Source organism: Carassius carassius, chromosome 31 (genome assembly GCF_963082965.1).
Source record: "Carassius carassius chromosome 31, fCarCar2.1, whole genome shotgun sequence".
NCBI classification, from domain to species: Eukaryota; Metazoa; Chordata; class Actinopteri; order Cypriniformes; family Cyprinidae; genus Carassius; species Carassius carassius.
In genome coordinates, this window is record NC_081785.1 from 18708917 (window position 1) to 18729180 (window position 20264).

General features: G+C 38.9%; 1 pseudogene; it reads left to right on the forward strand.

The window, feature by feature from the left end:
* Window positions 1-16516, forward strand: part of LOC132111931 (mitochondrial 2-oxodicarboxylate carrier-like) — a 33381-nt pseudogene extending 16865 nt beyond the window's left edge.
* The last annotated feature ends 3748 nt before the right edge of the window (window positions 16517-20264 follow it).

Here is a 20264-nt window from a genome sequence, read left to right on the forward strand (position 1 = left end):
TATTGATGCAGTGAATATTTTTCCATGCTATATTCACACTGCATATGTACTGTTTCAGCATTTTCACTGCCTGCTTGATCAGCTTTTTTCCAAGTACGTGCTTAACCTTCAAAATGTATCATCAACCTCAGATCATATAAAATTTTGTTTAGCTTTAGCTTTTCCTTTAATATAAGGTGACCATTTTTATTTGATTTTATTTATTTATTTTTATTTTATTTTTTATTTTTTTGTATTTTTTTGCTTGCTACCAAAATGTCTAAATGTATTTTAAAACATGTTTTTACTTACTTACTCACTTACTTTCTTACTTTCTTATTTGTAAAAATTTAGAAAATGGAATAAAAATATTTACTTGTTATGGTATTCTTGAGTGTCACAGTTTCAATCATTTTTTTGTAATTATGTTAAAATCAAGTGGTAAGAGGTTAGAACATAATTAGTTAAAGTACATATTGGAGCAAATCACCCATACAGCCTAGCCTTGATGTTTACCATATCAGTGTTATTCCATATTGAAATTAATTTTATATGAGATGCAAATTGTTTTTGTTGTTTCATTACTGCACACATAATTGGCCAAATAGACGCTTAAATGTGGCTCGTACATAAATCTTCATTTATTTATTAAGTGTTTCAAACCTAATGAGCGATGCCTTTTCCTCAACAGAGTGTTTGGCTTCTACAAGCGAATCCTTCTCCCTATTTTGGCCAAGACCCCAAAGAGAGCAGTGAAGGTAACAGGAATCACATCTGATTTGAGCTTAAACTCATCACTTAAACCATACACGATCTGATCTTTGCAACCTGGCCTTCTGAGTGTAAGCATACACGGAGACCACATACATATGTCCTCAGAGTACCGGCTTTAGCCAGGAGGATCAAAAATACTCAGCCTCTCTCTATGTTTGTCGTCATGCCACATGTGTTTGCTGTTGAGAACTCCCAATATTGACCTATATGGCCAAAGATTGCTACCGGCCTCACTTCAGTATCATATATAAACAGTACATATATATACTCTTGAGTTTAGATGAGCACTCAGGTTGTCTGAAAGGAAACCGAGCACATTAATGTCTTACTTTTCCAATCTTAAAAACATCTGGAAGGGGTATAATTCCATTATTGGAAAGCTTTGGATTTGTAGACTCAACATGCTTTAGCCTTTACCATAAAGGACTTGATCACATGAAAATTCACATGAAAATTCATGTGAAAATCATGTCATTCTACCCATTTGACTTTCTTTCCTACGTGGAGCACAAAAAGAGAAATTTTCAATAATATTCTTGTGACTTTCTTCCAGTGAATGTGGATTAGAGCTTTTAAAGGGATAGTTCACCCAAAAATCAAAATTATGTCATTAATGTCGTTCCAAACCAGTAAGACCTCCATTTATCTTCGGAACACAGTTTAAGATATTTTAGATTTAGTCCGAGAGCTCTCAGTCCCTCCATTGAAACTGTGTGTACGGTATACTGTCCATGTCCAGAAAGGTAAGAAAAACATTTACATTTACATTTACATTTAATCATTTAGCAGACGCTTTTATCCAAAGCGACTTACAAATGAGAACAGAAAAACATCATCAAAGTAGTCCATGTGACATCAGAGGGTCAGTTAGAATATTTTGAAGCATCGAAAATACATTTTGGTCCAAAAATATAAAAAACTACGACTTTATTCAGTATTGTCTTCTCTTCCGTGTCTGTTGTGAGAGAGTTCAAAACAAAGCAGTTTGTCATATCCGGTTCGCGAATGAATCATTTGATGTAACTGGATCTTTTTGAACCAGTTCACCAAATCGAACTGAATCGTTTTAAACGGTTCGCGTCTCCAATACGCATCAATCCACAAATGACTTAAGCTGTTAACTTTTTTAATGTGGCTGACAATCCCTCTGAGTTAAAACAAACCAAAATCCCGGAGTAATTCATTTACTCAAACAGTACACAGACTGAACTGCTGTGAAGAGAAAACTGAAGATGAACACCGAGCCGAGCCAGATAATGACTCGTTCACGAGTCAAGAACCGGTTGCATCGGTTTTCGGATCACCAGTAGTTCTTTCGGACAGTTCGATTCAATAAACCGGTTGAAGAAAATGGTTCACCGTTTCTTTTGCACTCGACGTAATGGCGTCATTGGCGTCACTGGCGATGATTACCCTTGATTCAAGCCTTCAAGCCTTACCTGGGCTCATAACATTAGCACAAAATCAGTTCACAATCAATCACCAAAAGAATCAGTTCAGTTCAGACGCTCTGTATGTCAGTCTGCTCCACACTGAATCACACATGCGCAGTATCATCAGCTCCTCGGTTCTCGAATCGTACGCATCTGACAGAAACGGTTCTTGACTCGTGAACTAGTCAATATCTGGCTCGGCTCGGTGTTCATCTTCAGTTCTCTCTTCACATCAGTTCAGTCAGTGTACTGTTTGAGTAAATGAATTACTCTGGGATATTGGTTTGTTTGAACTCAGAGGGAGTGTTAGCCACATTAAAAAAAAGATAACAGCTTAAGTCATTTGTGGATTAATGCTTACTGGAGACGCGAACCATTTAAAATGATTCAGTTCGATTTGGTGAATTGGTTCAAAAAGATCTGGTTACATTGAATGATTCGTTCGCGAACCAGATATGACAAAATGCTTTGTTTTGAACTCTCTCACAACAGACACGGAAGAGAAAACAATGCTAAATAAAGTCGAAGTTTTTGCTATTTTTGGACCAAAATGTATTTTCGATGCTTCAAAAAATTCTAACTGACCCTCTGATGTCACATGGACTACTTTGATGATGTTTTTTTTAACTTTCTGGACATGGACAGTATACTGTACACACAGTTTCAATGGAGGGACTGAGAGCTCTCGGACTAAATCTAAAATATCTTAAACTGTGTTCCGAAGATGAATGGAGGTCTTACTGGTCTGGAACGACATGAGGGTGAGTTATTAATGACATAATTTAGATTTTTGGGTGAACTATCCCTTTAAGTTTCCAAAAGGGCTCAAAAGCATCAGAAATGTAGTCTATACTCTGCAACTCGTGTGGCTAAATCTAAGTTTCCTTAGGCCATGCACTCTTTAAAAGAAAGGTTTCAAAAGGACGTTTTCACAGAGATGCCATAGAAGAACCATGTGAACAGTTCTTAAAATATCCATTTTCTTTTTAGTTTGAAGAACATTTTAACACTCTAAATAAGCCTTTTCCACTTAACCTTTTGTATAATGGAACCTTTCCATGGAAATATTAAAGGTTCTTCATGGAATCATAAATGCTAATAAACAACCTTTATTTTTAAAAGTGTAGTATGGTTGTGTGTCCAACAGACCAAAATGTAAGCTTTTATTCAATGAAAATGAAGAATAAACTGCCACAAGTTAATATGAACCTTTTAAGGTACAGTTTTTGCCCTTTTGCCCTAGGGTGTATGTTAAGATTTTCTGTTTTTAACTATTTGAATTCTGGTCTATTCATCACTATTGTATAACTTAGGAAGACTTAGACTTAGATAGTGCATGAGATTTATGGTGCTACATTTGTCAATTTAGAGCTTGATGCCCCAAATCATTATTCATTCACTTTATACTGAAAAGAGTAGCCAGGATATTTTTCTGAATTTCTTTTGTGTAACGCAGAATAAATCATACAGATTTGTAAGGACATGAGGTTGAGTAAATTATGAGAGAATTTTCTATTCATTCAACATGAATCCATGATGCTCCGCTTCTGTTGATTTAAACCTATTAACAGGCCTCCATCATTCCTCCAATGTTTTATTATCTAATATCTGTCAAGCTGAGCAAATCTTTACTAATTATAAAGAATTATACATCATCCTAATAGTCATCTATGTGTGTATTTGTGTTTGCTCAGTGTCATGTTGACAGCTTGAGTGTTCTCATTCACTACAGTTGAGCTTTGTTTGCTTAGGGTGTGAGCATTCATCTTGTCTGTATGCATATATGTGAATGCATGTTGCGTCTGAAAACACTTCCTGACAGGTTGTCCTGATCTTCTTTGCAGTTTTTTTTAACATTTTGAGCAGTAAAAGAAGCTGTTGAGCTTTCTTCTTTATCACCCGGCATGGTAAGTCATCTGATACAGGCGAGATATATACACACACACTGTCATTGATACTATACACACAATCATATTCACAGTCAAGCGAAACACTCTCCTCATTACATGGCGTGCTGGCAGCGGGAACTAACTGTAATCGAGACGAATGCGGCTCAGCAAGGCATGTGAAAGATAGCTTTGACATTACTTTGACAGCAGTCTATCAGTGGCATCAGGCTTCACGAATGAGCCCAGCAGCGGAACTCACATCCACTGCCTCGTCGAACAGTCAAGAATGGGCAAAACATTCACCTGAATTATCAATCACACCTATCTCCGCCCTCTCTAGCTAGAGATGTCAATCTGCACAGAGCCCACAGGCTCTGGGAAGATTGATGTACGGAGTGTGTGAGAGGCAGGAGGTGGAGTGAGATCATTTCCAAGCCCGTAAGTGAATTCAACAGAGCGATTGAGCTGTGGCTCCGCCCCCCAGGTGAAACGACTCAGTATGATTGATGAAGACATGCAGTAATATGACAAATAAAAAATGAAAGAGCGCATGGCTGGCTCTGTAAACACGGTCAAAGAGATGTCCGGTTTTCAGACAGAAAATGAGTAATGAGGCTCTCACACTGTCTTGCAGTGTATGCACAAGCTTGTATACATGGCTACGCATACACACACACAAAAAGACAAAATGTGCAAGTGTAATCAACACACACACAATTTCACATTAATCGAGGGTTTGGGTGTGGACTATCCCCAGCTCACCTTATGCAAACACACTCAAAGATCTCCTTTGTCACTCTCCAAGTAGGCCTGAAGCCTGCAGACATACAGGTCAAGTGCTTGAATGGAGAGCTACAAATCATAAGAATAAAAGCCTACTACATATTTTATTTGTCCATTTAGCAGTGTTAATCTTCCTCAAAATTACTGATGGAAATGTTTGTTGATTAATGTTATTCTTTATTGTCGATAACAAGATAAAGACACACACTTATGATGATTAAGTGATTGTAATCTGAAAATACTGAAATATATTACCGATTCACTGACAATGAGAAGAAAACCTGATTTAGTTGTAAATGATATGTAAAATAATAATTGTATAAAATTTCATATAAATAATCACTATCAGCTATAATAAATATTCAAGTACTCATCTTTTTTCAGTTTCAAACAAATGCTCTTCTTTTGAGCTGTCTATTATTCATAGAATCCTGAAAAAAAATTTATCACCATTTCCATAAAAATAATAAGCAGTTACTGTTTTCATTATAATAAGATATAATGTTCATAATAAGATTATCATCACTGTCACAATTCGCTATCTAGGAAGCACACAGGAGGCATGAGTAAACAAAACACAGGGTACATCCACACTGGAGACGGCAGGAAACATTCAAACATAACAAGTAGAACCAACGAACACAGAACACAAAGGCAAGGACTTAAACACTGGGGATACTTAACTGACAAAGGTGCTACAAACACAGGTACTAGGAATCATAATTAAACTAAACGAGGACAGGAAAAAATCTATATAAGGAAAACCAGGAACAGAGACGGCAAAACACAACAAAACAGGTCCATGATCCTGACAATCAAAGGAATAAATTCTATTTTAAAATATATTCAAATAATATACTGTATTTTTGTTTTACTGTATTAAAAAACAGCCTTGGTGAGAATAAGAGGCTTTACAGAAAAAAAAACAGTCTTTAAGGCACTGAAAATGTTTGATACACATTTAAACTGAAAAAATGTTTATACGTTTTACTAAATCTGTGCCTGATACAGTCTGACACTGCAGTCAGACATTGTAGTCAGTGAAAAATGCACACCAAATAAATATGGCATGCCAAATTATTAAACTGAAATTACATTTTTCATGAAAAGACATAAACTATGCCAACATGAACACATTAACATGCTGTTAATTTGGGGAATTATGCGGCCAATGTTTCTCTGTTCAGCTAGTATGAAATTGTGAAACCTTTAGCTCCATCATACAGTTGTGTTGAGCTGTTATTGCAACATATGAAGTAAGTTATCTTTGTCCCAGTCATTCTGATTGAGCCAGTTCATTCATCTTTGATTTCCTGTCGATGTTTTCTTTCTAACCTCTTAGGAAGATTGATGGTGGCAGTTTCAATCATCCATTTGTGGGTTAAAGTCAAGCACTGCATCTGGACATACACGTTTCTAAAAGGCCAAGTGTCACAGTAGCATTGTTCCTTTGAGTTATGGGATTTGTGTGGCATCTCTTAAGTGTTGACTGGTCATCTAAAAAAGTATTTTCTGAATTAAACACAGAGCGACTTTCTTTATAGTCTTTGTGTTTCTCTTTTGTATTGTGGCGTCATGTTCTCTTGTAATGTAATTCTGCCTGCTTCAATATGCTAAGCTCTCTCTGTGGCTGGCCTGGGGTCAGGGTTAACCGAGGCACTGGTTGTAAATCCATTTGAAGTGGTGAAAGTGTGCCTACAGGCCAACATGGATTCAAAGTGGTAAGAGACTACAGCCATTAATTGTCATCTTGGTATTGCTTTTGTCTTTGACTTTTTACAAAATGTCTTAGTCATTCATTTTGAGGATCCTAATATTTTTGGTCTCTGTTTCTCCTTGCAGCAACCCTCTTCATTTGCACAGGCCATAATGATTATAAACACAGATGGCTTCAGTCTCCTCGGGCTTAATAAGGGCCTGACCTCCACCCTAGGACGGCATGGCATTTTCAACATGATCTACTTTGGTTTCTACTTCAACGTTAAAGATGCCATACCTGCCAGTCCTGTATGTTAGTTTCAGTGTCACCCAAAATAGATTTTGGAATAGTTCACCTAAAAATGAAAGTTTTTATTTTTATTTTTATTTTTATTTCTATTTTTTTTTTTTTGCATCTGAAAAGATCTTTTGAAGAATATTTTGATTGATTTGTCCATACACTGAAAGTCAAAAGGGTCCAAAACAGCAGATTTTAACTGTTTATACAAAACCATATATCTTATTATCTTATATATATATATATATTTCTTCATTTATTCATTTAGCAGACGCTTTTATCCATAGCGACTTACAAATGAGGACAGTGGAAGCAATCAAAAACAACAAAAACAGCAATGATATATAAGTGCTATAACAAGTCTCAGTTAGGTTAACACAGTACACGTAGCAAGGGCTTTTAAATAATATAATAAATAAAAAGAAAACAGATAGAATAGGAAAGAATAGAGCAAGCTAGTGTTAGAGGTCTTATATATATACATATATATATACACACACACACACACACATATAATTGCATAATAAATGAAAAGAAAATAGAATACAAAAAGATTAGAAATGTAGCTTTATTTTTTTTTTTTTAAGAATAGAATTAGAATAGTGAGTGCTAAAGTTAGAGAGTCAAATAAAGATGGAAGAGATGTGTTTTAAGCCGATTCTTGAAGATGGCTAAGGACTCAGCTGCTCGGATTGAGTTGGGGAGGTCATTCCACCAGGAGGGAACATTTAATTTAAAAGTCCGTAAAAGTGACTTTGTGCTTCTTTGGGATGGCACAATCAAGCAACGTTCACTTGCAGAACGCAAGCTTCTAGAGGGCACATAAGTCTGAAGTAACAAATTTAGGAAAATGGGTGCAGTGCCAGTGGTAGTTTTGTAGGCAAACATCAATGCCTATACATATACACTTTTTGTTCTATTGACTTTATCTGAAGACATTTTTAATTTCTCTGCATTTCAGGGTTCAGAAGACGTGTCCAAACAGAAGATCGATACATCATGGCATGACCTCTTGGCTGAATTAACCCTTCTATTGTGTTGGTGTCAATTTGACCCACATTCTTTTTTTATTTTTTGTTATTATTATTATTTTTTTTATTATTATATTTTTTTTTTCTTTTTTTGATTAAACTACTTTTTTCCTCTTGGAATTTTGTAACTTGTTCTCATTTAGGGTCACCTATGAGAACGTCTAAGGTTACGTATGTAACCCTGGTTCCTCGAAGGAACTAGACGCTGCGTCGAGAACGAATGTGGGAACGCGTCCAGCGTGACGTTTCTGAATAACGTGTATAATCAGTCCAATGGAAGGGCGAGACATCATAGGCGGGTGACGTCAGAGACCAGGAACCATAAAAGCATGAGCGGCGAAGCCGGTAATCAGCCTCAAAGGATGAAGCAAGTGCTGGCCAGAGATGCCGGAAGTGTGGCACTGCGACGCAGCATCTCTTTCCTTTGAGGAATCAGGGTTACATACGTAACCTTAGACGTTCCTCTTCAGGAACTCGAGCTGCGTCGAGAACGAATGGGGAACGAGAATGCCCACGCCACCAGACTTTCAAATCTCTGCCTAGTGTGGAAGAGCACAGTTAAAGCAAGAGAAGGAGAAGGAGCCTGACAGAAATCGGGGACAACCCGTCCAATGACCAAACTTCAGAAGGAGTGAGTCTTGACCCCCAGGAGAGGGGAGATCAGAGGACTCGAGGCTTAGGATAGCATCCTGATCACCACTTAGCATAAGCTTCTTCTGGCCGGAGACCTCAGCCTCAGCGCACCATGGAGGAAACATGTAACCAGAGAGTTCCTGCCCACTGACTGGCCACCGAGAGGGGCGCGGGAGGCCATCATGGCCGCCACATAGACCTTCAGGGTGGAGTGGGTCAACCCTGCAGAGAGCCTGCAGGAAATCCAGCACTGTACCATCCGGGCAGTTAACTGGGTCGAGCTGGCGGTCTCCGCACCAAGAAGTGAAAAGCTTCCACTTCAAGGCATACAGTTTCCTCACTGGTGGTTGATGTAAGAGACCACCGCTGTGTTGTCGGTGCGCACCAACACATGGTGACCTCTTAGGTCTGGGAGAAAATAACAAAGTGCACGAAGCACGGCCAGCATCTCCAGGCAGATGATGTGCCATGTCAGATGGCGACCACTCCACAGAGCGTGGGCAGGGTGGCCACTCATGACCGCACCCCAGCCGGTGAGGGCGCATCTGTCGCTAGCATCACGCAGCGACAAGGAGCTCCCAGCACCGGGCACTGAGACAAGAACCAAGGCTTCCTCCACATATCCAAGGCATGTAGGCAGCGCCGCGTGACTTTTAGCATGTTAATGGGTTTCCCTTCAGGGAGAACCCCTTGGTCTTGAGCCACCACTGTAGGGGTCTCATGTACAGCAGGCCAATAGTATTCACGTTGGACGCAGCTGCCATCAGACCCAGCAATCTCCGTGACTGCTTGACAGTGAGTGACCGGCCTTCTCTCACTCTCACGACTGCAGTGAGGATCGACTCGATCCGAGCAGGTAACATACGTGCCTGCATCGTGGTCGAATCCCACACCATACCCAGATAAGTGGTTCTCTGAACTGGAGAAAGCACACTTTTCTTGGCGTTAAGTCTTAACCCCAGCTCTTTCATGTGAGTGAAAACGACACCTCGGTGCCGAACCGTCATCTGCTCAGATTGAGCTAATATCAACCAATCGTCAATGTGGTTGAGTCGGGAAAGTGTGGGGTGAGAGTGCAAGGCCAGTGGAAGATCCGTATTGGTAGGCTTTTGCCCCCAAAAGCAAACCTCAGGAACTTCCGATGAAGAAGGATGGAGATAAGTGCATCTTTTGATAGATCGTGACACACCAGTCCTCGGACTTGGCCTGTGCAGGCGTGCTAAACTTCAGTCCCTGACTGAGCGATTCAAAAAGCACAGATCTAGAAAAGGACACAACACCTCATCCTTCCTCGGAACAGTGAAGTACCGGCTGTAGGACCCGGACTCTGCAACCCAAGGAGGGACCACCTCGATGGTCTCCGTCCTCAGAGAGTCTACTTCTGTTCCATTACCAGAGCCTGCTTGGGGCCCACCAGAACTGGATTCTGTGGCCTCAGTGTGCAGGACCCACTAAGACACATTTGGTAGTAGTTTTCACGCTGCCAAATCGTCTACTAAGGGAATAAGCCTCTCAAGACCGATCTCTTGTGGCTTCAGAGCAATTAGCTCGGTGCTCTGAAGCAGCGCACCAGCAGGATATGGCTGAACTAGCTGCTCTGGAAACCTCCCAGGAGGTCGCGAGCCTCTTAGCACCGCTACGTTTCCCACTGAGACACATTTGGCAGTAGTTTTCACACTGCCAAATCGTCTACTAAGGGAATCAGCCTCTCAAGACCGATCTCTTGTGGCATCAGAGCAATTAGCTCGGTGCCCTGAAGCGGCGCACCGGCAGGATACGGCCGAACTAGCTGCTCTGGAAACCTCCCAGGCATGAGGGGCTTGAACAGGGTTGGGACTGCTCCGCCCAGCAGCCCCTGACCACCTCAACCTCCTCAGAGGAAGAGCAGTACACACGTGTTCTCACACAAGAAAATATATCCCTAGAGCCCCTGTACATCTTACTTCCCATAGTCAGATAAATATGTCATTTTATTCCTTAGAATTAAATGTAGTCAGCAACCAGACGAGTCAACACGGTCTGGTGTAGAAAAAACTCACATAAAAATGAAACAATGTAATACACGCATTGCCTCGGCAGCGGGCATGTCTTTTTTTATTTATTTTTTTTATGCTACTCAGTCACACAAACAACATCAATCTCCTCAGAGAAAGATGGATGCTGCAGCGAGCTCTGCCTCCGAGGACAAGGAAACCGCAGCGCTGGTTTCCAAGCCTCGAGAACGAGCTCTAGATTTAGTGAACACGGGTGGAGATAGGATGAGTCGTCTCCAACCCTTTCGCCAAATCATGTGCAATTCCTGTGATCGCGATCGCCGCAGTGCCTCAGCAACAGCACGACCGCAACTGCAAGATCGAATGCACGGACACACTCCTCGGAGCGTGCCCGATGAGAGTGGAGCGCTTAACAGCGAGAAAAGCACAATCAGCCCCCCGAGAGCTAACTGTATGAGCTCCACTCTTCATTAATGCTGCTTATGTTAATATAAGGCATAATATGCTTGTGTGACTGGTGCTTGTGCAACTGGCAAGCTCATCGACGCCTTTCCACATCAATCTCCTCTGAGAAAGACAGGCAGCGCGTCGCACCCTCTCATTGGAGAGAAAGTACTGCAAACGCGGGCTTCTGACCCCCGAGAGTGGGCGCCGGATCTGGTGGCTCAGAAAGAAGATAGGGACTTGCCCGTCTTACATTCCTTCCAGCAGATCCGAAAGCGAATCCCGTGAGCACAACCACCGCTCCGCCTCGGCGAAATCGCAGCTGGCACCGCGAGAAACGCCAGTGAAAGCTGTCTCCTCAAAGAGAGCCTTCTGAGCGTAAAGCAAAGGCTCGCATCGCAGCAGTCAACTCCCTCGAGAGCTTTTTTTTTTATTGTAAATGTGTAAGAAAAATATTTTCCTTTATTTCATTTAGTTAGTTATGAAACATAAAGGCCCACATTTATCTTTCACATGTATTTACATCATACAGGTCGAAAACTACAGTGATTGTAAGGTGTTGTTCATCTCGTAGAACATTTGTCTAAAAGTGGTACGAAAGCCAGAGTTTTTATATATATATATATATATATATATATATATATACATATATATATATATATATATATATATATATATATATATATATATATATATAGTATATATCTATTTACAGGCTGATGACTGAACATGTAGCTAAGCAAATTAAAGGAGGGGTCAATCATGCACATTAACTGAGAGTGAGAGAGAAGGAGAGGAGCTGCTAATATAAACCTCACTAATACCTTCCCTGTTTGCTCTCCATCACATCCTCAAAGGTTCCGATTACACATCCGGCAGGGCTTAACTCCTAAACAAAAGTTAATTTTGTTTAATGGAAATGTTACCATACGCCTGCTCCACATGTATAAACTGGAGCATTAGATTTACTCAAATGAACTAATTGGAAGCAGACTGAGGTATTTTTTGGGAGGGGAGAGTTACAGTTGAAGTCCTACTGAAGATTAGTATTCCCCCTTCTTCTGGTGCTAAGATCGTCATTGCCTGAGAAGCCAAACAACCAGCACTCAATGATGCAAAAGGGCAGAGCTCGACTGGGTTGATTCAGATTTTAAGTGGAGCATCTGCTTTTCTTTAGTATTTTCAAAGAAGCCAATCACTCACTTGGGATTAGGATCCAAATTAATGATCCTTCTCCAGGGGTATCAAACCAAATTCTGCACAGGCTCCAAGATATAAGGAGCATTCGCTATGAATCCAGCGACTCTTTTCTGTGAACATCAAGAAAGTGTGCTGCAGATGTAATGGTGTTGAAGGGAGTGTTTCATGTGGAAACCATACATAAGGCGGAGCGCTGTTGTCACACATTGATGCTCCTCCCCTACAATGCGATATTCAGGTTTAGCTGTCGATGTTGCGTGTCACTGCTGAGCTGCTGTCATTTGTAAAAAATACTCTGGCCAATTAGACGTCAGAGCTGTGCTGGTTCAGGCTTCCTTTGGTACAGTAATACACTAGTGTCGAGTCACAGCCCAATTATCCAAATTGTCCCCATATGCCTTCCAGTCTGTCTGTGTGAACTCTGTTTATAAATCCTCTCCCAAAGTTTGCCCTTGGTCATGTGACCTGCTTCAGCCAATAGTAAAGCCTTGCTCTTCTCATGAAACTCTAATCTGTGCCCTGCTACCATAAACTGACCTTGACAAGGTTTTATTTCAGCTTTGCCATTACATCCTTGACATTGTGCCCCCTTTCTTTCACTTCTTTCTTTAGTCCTTCATTGCTCGATCACTTGCTTGCATTTTTTCATACATATTTTCATCTCTCCTTATCAAGATAAAAAAAAATTATTAGCTCCTTTATCTACCTACATTGTTTCTGTGTTCCTTAATTTGTATTTTCGGATCAACTATCTCGTTATTTCATAATTTTGAATATTATGGCTCTGCCAGTAAAACTCTCATCAAACAGTTATTGTTTTATCATCAAGGAAAAGTCCAGTTAAGTGCAATCGACAGCACTTATTTCAGCAATTTATTTAGTATCAAAGGGGTACAGTGAGGCAGTTATGAAAGGTAATGGGGCCAATTTGTAAAGTTAAATCAATGCTTCAATAATGTAGCAATAAACTATCTGTGTTAAAATGATTTTAGTGTGAACAAAATCACTTATTAACCTTTCCTTTGTAAAGTTAAAACCAGTTGTATTTCTGCTTTTGAATGCTTCAAAAATTACTTCCATTTTAAGTGTCTCACCATATTTTTTTCTTTTTTAAGGACGAGTCAAAACAATCATCCCAAAAGTGCTGACTTTAACTTGTAAAATATTCGTAAACGTTTAGACTTTCACACCACTTTATTTTACAAATGTAATGTCACAATTTTATTTTAACTTTACAGAATATTTCTTTAACATCTTCAGCAAACATTAAAGTAAAGCATTGTTTGTGCCCTTCAAATAAAGGAAATGTGTGTTGATCATCATTAATCATCTTAGAAACAAACTCCAGAAAGTTCCCATGCTATAGCAGAGCTCTCACTCTCTTTACTTTGAGTTTATCTCTCTGTCTGTATGCCAGGATCCTCGACTGGAATTCATGAGGAGGTTTGCTATCGGTTTGGTGTCAGGAACGGTCTTGTCCTGTGTGAACATTCCTTTCGATGTCGCTAAAAGCCTTATTCAGGGTCCTCAGCTCATTCCAGGGGAGATCAAGTACCGCAACTGCTTTCAGAGCATGGCTCTTGTGTACTGTGAGGAGGGGTAAGGCCTACACCATCACCCTACAATTACAGGTGTCAAAATTACACCCGACAAGAGGCATAAAACCAACCAGAACTGGGCAAGTTTTGACAACCGCCATATTTAAGCACCCTCTAAATCTCAGTGTAATTATGTTGTCCTTTTGTTCTGAGCTATACAGTATGTTAGAAAATGAGCACTAATGTACTTTGTCACTTCTTTTGTATAGATCTATTTGAATTGCATAAACTTTACATAACATGTTTAGTGGATAATTGATCTGGATCAATAAAATGGATATGGACATGTTTTACCATCTAGAGCTCAAGTCATTTATAATGGGTGAATGATATAAGGCTGATTTTTTTATATAATGTCTATTAATAAAGTATATGAAAAGGAATTTAAAATGTAGTTCATACACAGTGACTTCAATACACGTTCTACTGTAATGAGCTGGTTTTTTTTTCTAATTTAAAACTGAATGTAATCTTTTTTTTAACCACAAAGTAAAAAATATGAGGGGGCTACAATTATGCCAAATAGTTTGGCTTGATCTTTTGTTATTATTTCTTAAATAAATAAAAAAAGAGAGAAAGAAATAATTAAAAATAACAAGCCTGATTCAATGCTTACTAATATGTGAAAAAATACTGCCGTTGTCTTATAATAACAATTTTAGCATATGATGACAAATAAGAATACTGATGCTAAAAAATGTCACTTCAAGGAAGATTTTATGCAACAAGTGTGAGATCAGCTGGCATGCCATTGGAACTTGTGTAAATCCATTGTGTAAACACTGTGTTGATTCTGACGTGGTCTGTTGTTTCTTAGTGTAGACTAATAATGCACACAGAGTCTTTCTGTCTCTCTCTCTCCATCTGAATTGACAGGCCTCATCGGGAGCTCTGAGAGAGAATCAGTAGTTTTATGGCCCTTCAGGGCCTTGATTGGCCCCGTTCACTCTGTACAAAGGAAACGGCAACTCATTTGTTATTAGAGGCAAAGAATTGAGGCCTGATCTTGGGCAAGACAGTGTGTGTGTGTGTGTGTGTGTGTGTGTGTGTGTGTGTGTGTGTGTGTGTGTGTGTGTGTGTGTGTGTGTGTAGGTTAAAGAGAGAGACACTGAAGCTGTTTTAGTTTTAGGGGTGCTGAGAGGGTACCCTATCCTGTCCAGCCCTCTAACACGACACAGTCCTGGCTAATTAGTGGTCCCTATGGGAGACGTCGTTAAGCAGGTCCTAACGAGGCGCGCGGCGCTCAGCAGGTCAGTCTAATCAGACAGCGGGGCAGAGAGGAAGTGCCTCAAGCCTTATTAACACCAGCACAAGCAGAGGACAAAGGCTGGGACAGGGAGAGACCACAAGGCCCAGTGCCAGAAATCAGCTTGAACACATTAGGGCAGGTATTCAACAAAATCAGCTATTAGTGTTCTATACCCTATACCTGTTCCAGCATCACAGACAGTCCAAGCATGAGAGAGAAAGAAAGAAAGAAAGAAATGTACTCACCCTTGTGTCATTGAGAACCTGTATGACTTTCTTCAGCGGAACACAAAAGATGTTTAAAGCAATGTTAATGCTCTTCTTTTCCATATAAAGTGAGTTTTCAAGTTCCAAAAAGGACATGAATGCATTACCAAAACCCAAATCCGTCATCTTCATATCTCGTAGATATTTTTTATGAAACCTAAGCGATTTATGTCCCTCCATTTAAAGTCCATTTCACCAAAACTATGAAATTTCATGAAGTTTATTTAAAAAACTGTGATCCATATGCACATCAAATATGGTAAACAGAAGCTCAAACAAGCTTGCTTGAGGCATGAGAACCAATGAGATTTGTTCTCGCGTGTCATGCAATAACGTTTGAGCTTTCACAAAAACCAGTGAAGTTTGTTCTCATGCATCAAGCAAGTAAGGATGACCTTCTGCTGGCCATATTTGATGTGATCTATGTATGTGCATTCGTCAATATATATAAAAGCCTAAATATAAGCGTATTGAAACTTGCCTTGCAAAAACCAATTGCATTAATATCAGTTTAATATCAGTTTACATTTTAGTCCATTACTCATACAAACCACATGGCTTCAGAAGACCTAGAATGTAATGCACAAGTAGTATAGACTTGTTAATGTATTATATGCTAATTTGCTTTTGGTGTCACTACATTCTGTAGGTAACATAGCAGCATTAACATTCTCTTTTTGTATTCTAAATTCTAATAAATGTAACTTATTTTTTTATTTATTGTGTGTGTGTGTGTGTGTGTGTGTGTGTGTGTGTGTGTGTGTGTGTGTGTGTGTGTCTGTGTGTGTGTGTGTGTGTGTGTGTGTGTGTGTGTGTGTGTGTGTGTGTGTTTTCTGCAGATATATTGCCTTATACAAAGAACTGATTCCCAAGATAAGGAAACTTGGACCAGGTAAAATAAATAAATACATAGTTTCCGATATTGTACCTAAAAATGAAAATTCTGTCATCGTTCATTGTTTTATTCTGTGGAAAGAAAAAGGAGATATTTTGAGAAATGTTTGTGGTTTTTATCCATACACTAAAAGACAATAGTAACTGTTTTGGTTCTTCTTCAATATATCTTTTTCATTGTTCAGCAGAATAAAGAAACTCGTTTGGAACGAGGATGCTTAATTGATGACATAATTTTAATTTTTGGGTGCACTGTCCCTTTAACAAATGACATTTATCCATGCCCTTTAAATTATATTTACTTTCTGAATATAGGAGATGCAGTCATGCTGCTGGTTTATGAATACGTCTGACTAGCTGCAGAAGAACTTGTGATCAAAATCACAGCTCCTCAGACATGTGACTCTCCACCACTGACACTTTGCAACAGCACAGTCACTCCCTGGATCTTAACATTCCATGTCTTGTTTATATATGTAACAGAACACAACTACTGAGACATCCGAGAGTTACCTGTCCACATGCCTGCATATGTAATAGTAACCACAGTAGCTCTACTAACCCCAACTGAAAATACCAAACAGAAACAGCACCTCATTTTTAACCTAAATTAATCATTTTTGACTGAACAAGAGAGAATCAAAATAAGTCTGAGGGATGCGTCTACTGTCTACTGGATGGCTTCCTTAGGACTTTGACTTTATAAGATTTAGTTGTAAATTCGTCATACTGTATGTCACTCCATGTTGAAGATATTCAAAGCTCTCAAGGTCTCACTTATTTATAGCCGTATCAATTGCATTTCAAATTGAGAGCACTCTTGATTCACTCAACACTCAAATGTGTTAAGAAATTTCATATCGTTAGACAAAAGGACTACTTCTACTGAAGTATGTGGGGATTTTAAAATCATTTTTAATATAAAATAATTATAAAACAGCAATTATAACACCTTAAAGCCAGATAAATGGTTATAAGTATCCATGTAATAGCTGTATTTTGCTAATAATTGCTCTTGAACTATGATAAATCTGTGAAAATGGTGCCATGAAATAAAACTCTAAAATTACACATTTTGACCATGAATTTTCATGACTTTTCCAGTTGATTTCTGGAAGAAATAAATAATAATTATTATTATTATTATTATTATTATTATTATTATTATTATAAATCTTACTAAACATTTAACTTTTTAGTTTAGTTTTTAGCTTTTTAGTTTGAGTTTTCTAGCAGATTACATGGTTTTTTTTTCTTTAAATATTATGCTCACTTTTAGAAATTTCCGTATGTTTCAGGAGTTTATGAATTTGTGTGTTTTTTTTTTGTTGTTGTTTTTTTATCCTAGGCCTAGACTTCACAATTTTAAGTTTTTGGTACTATGTTGTTTGCCTCAAACTCCTAATTTGCTGCTTATAAATTTATCGTTAGTAAAAAATCGTTAGTAAGGTACTGTAGTTGTTAAGTTTTGGTACTGGGTAGGATTAGGGATATAGAATATGGTCATGCAGAATAAGTGCTTTACAAATAAACAGCCAGTGTGTTTATAGCAGGCATGCTAATAATCTACTAGTCATTAATGAGAATTGGTCTCTATACTAAACAGTTACCAAGTTTTCCATAAATTTTGTCCCGCTTCTCCTGAAATGTTGCTGTTGTTTAACATTTAAATAATCTGAATTTTGAGGCTTAAGTTAATTTACTGTAATTTACTGGTTTGTTACTTCTAATTCATTGTTATTAGTAATAACAGATTACAGTGGGAAAGCAATCTCTGTGGTTTTACTCCGTAGTGACAATGAAATGAATCACCTGATTTGTTTATTTATTTAGTTTTATTTATTTAGTTTTTCCCCTTCATACTGATATCCAGTATGTCATCACGGCATCAAGAGCCAAGACAGTCACTCTCATTCATCTCTCCTGGCCTGCAGGCTGATTCATCAAGTTGAAATGATAAAACTGCAAAATGCAAATAAGATCTAAACAATCAGGGCACCCTTGCAATGATGTCATCATAAACATATGAAGCTCTGTGGCCTAGTCGGGGAAGACAGTTTCCTATTATTCACAGTCTTCTGCCTCTGTCCCGCTGAAAGATAACTAGTTGGATGAGTTAAAACAATACATCATCCTTTGAATTCCACCCAGACCACATTTCCCTCCTTCTCTTAAAAGGTCACGTTTTATTTCACTACATTGACTTGAAGACAGTGTACGCAATTGTTATACTCATCTTATCTATAGATATCAGTTATAACGCCGAAGGCTAACAACACCAGACACATTTTCAGACGGTGCTCATAGTTTTCCGCTAAATTCATTAAAGACCTTTTTCCAAGTCATCTGAAGCATTATATCAGGTAATTTAGTCTTTTGTTATATAACCTTTACCTTTTTCTTCCTTTCACTTGTTCTTTTGAAGTTGCTTCACTCTTTCTTTATCACGAATGCAGATTGCAAGGTTTACCTGTGGCAGCCAGATATACACCGTACCAGAAGAACAAACAAAAAGTGACACTTACTTTTGAGCGTTTAAGACACACAGTTCTAGTACACAAGGGAAATTAGTCTGCTTATGGTCAGCCGGCCTTGAAAATCAAGCTAGCACCTCGGCCTGGTCCAGCCGCAGCCCCTGTGCAGTGTTACCATGCTCCGTGCTCCTGTCTTCAACCTGAATGCACACAGTCAGCTAAAGATAACCATGTGACATTTGACTTGACTTTCCATAGAAATTAATTCTAAACAGATGTGGGCGCGTGAGCAAGTGTGTTTTCACTTTCCTCCATTTCAATGGTTGCTTTAAGATAAAGGTGTTTGTCATGTTTCCTCCTCTCAGGACAGGTTTTTCAAGGCTTCAACTTCTGTACGTGTGCTGCGCCGCCTTGAAAAAATATACGTTGTCTGTGTTATTTCAAAAATTTCTCCGTGATTTTTAAATTAGATTAATCGCCATGTTTTACGACTTTTTTGACTGTACTTCATTATGTGTGTCAAACTCCTAGATGTAATGAACCAAAAAGTCGTGGGTTTTTACTCAAATAGTGTTGTGTTCTTTGTACATCGCCTTTGTTTTGTAAGGTTTCTTACGTCTGTTGGCCCTGTATTAAATGAAAGACTGTGATAAATGCATCAAGTCAATGCATTTGTATTGTCAGCAAAGCCAACGTCTGTATCAATGCGTCAGAGTAGGAAAATGGCATTCAAAGCTGTTCATTTGAATAGAATAGGGTCTGGGGAGTTTGTCTGGTGCATTATGACACGTGGTGCCCTCTATGTGTGGTGGCTCTATATGTCTGCCTTTTTGGTGGTTTATATGTTCAAAACAGCACCTCGATTCTGAAGCAACGGTCCGTGACCACGGGGTTGGGGTGAAAGTGTTTTCCAAGTCAAATCAGCAGCAGCGCCTGCCAGAAGGACTGTTTGCACTGCAACATGTGGGGACTGCGTATATCATAACGTTAGGGACAGAGAGTGTGTGTTTGTGGATGTTTAGCGTGGATGTGCTATGTTGGTGGAGGTTAGGATTTCTGAATATAAATGTATTTTGTTGTGTTTGTCTTGTATTAAAAATCACACGGAGTTCAATGCTATGCCTTTTAATTTGTATTCTGTTTTGGGCCACCAAAAATGGAGGCAGTGGGTGTTTAAACAGTTGGGAAGTTTTATGACCCATTATGACATGCAGCACAGTGATACAAGCTTTTCCTTTTTCTCATAACCTTATCATTTCACATCAAGTCTGACTTTAGACAAAGCTCAGAGGCAAGAGTGCTCAGGAATGTGTGGCCTGAATTGAAAGGCCTTGCGATGTTTGTGCATTCATGTTGCTGCATGTGTGTTTGTGTAAGTGTGTGTGTGTGTGTGTTTCTCTCTCTTGCTGAGTATATAGAAATTCAAATAAATTCTGCTTGAGTCTCATCAATTCTAAGTTAATTAAAAACAAATAAATTAAGACATTTGTGTCTTCCATTTGCCATGTGTGGTATTTATCTTTAAAATTAAGAGAAATACAGTCCTTTTAAATCAAGACTTTTTTTGTCCACTATTCTTTTTGAATAATATTTATGTTGGTAGCTTAGTAAATTGAACACATGAGAC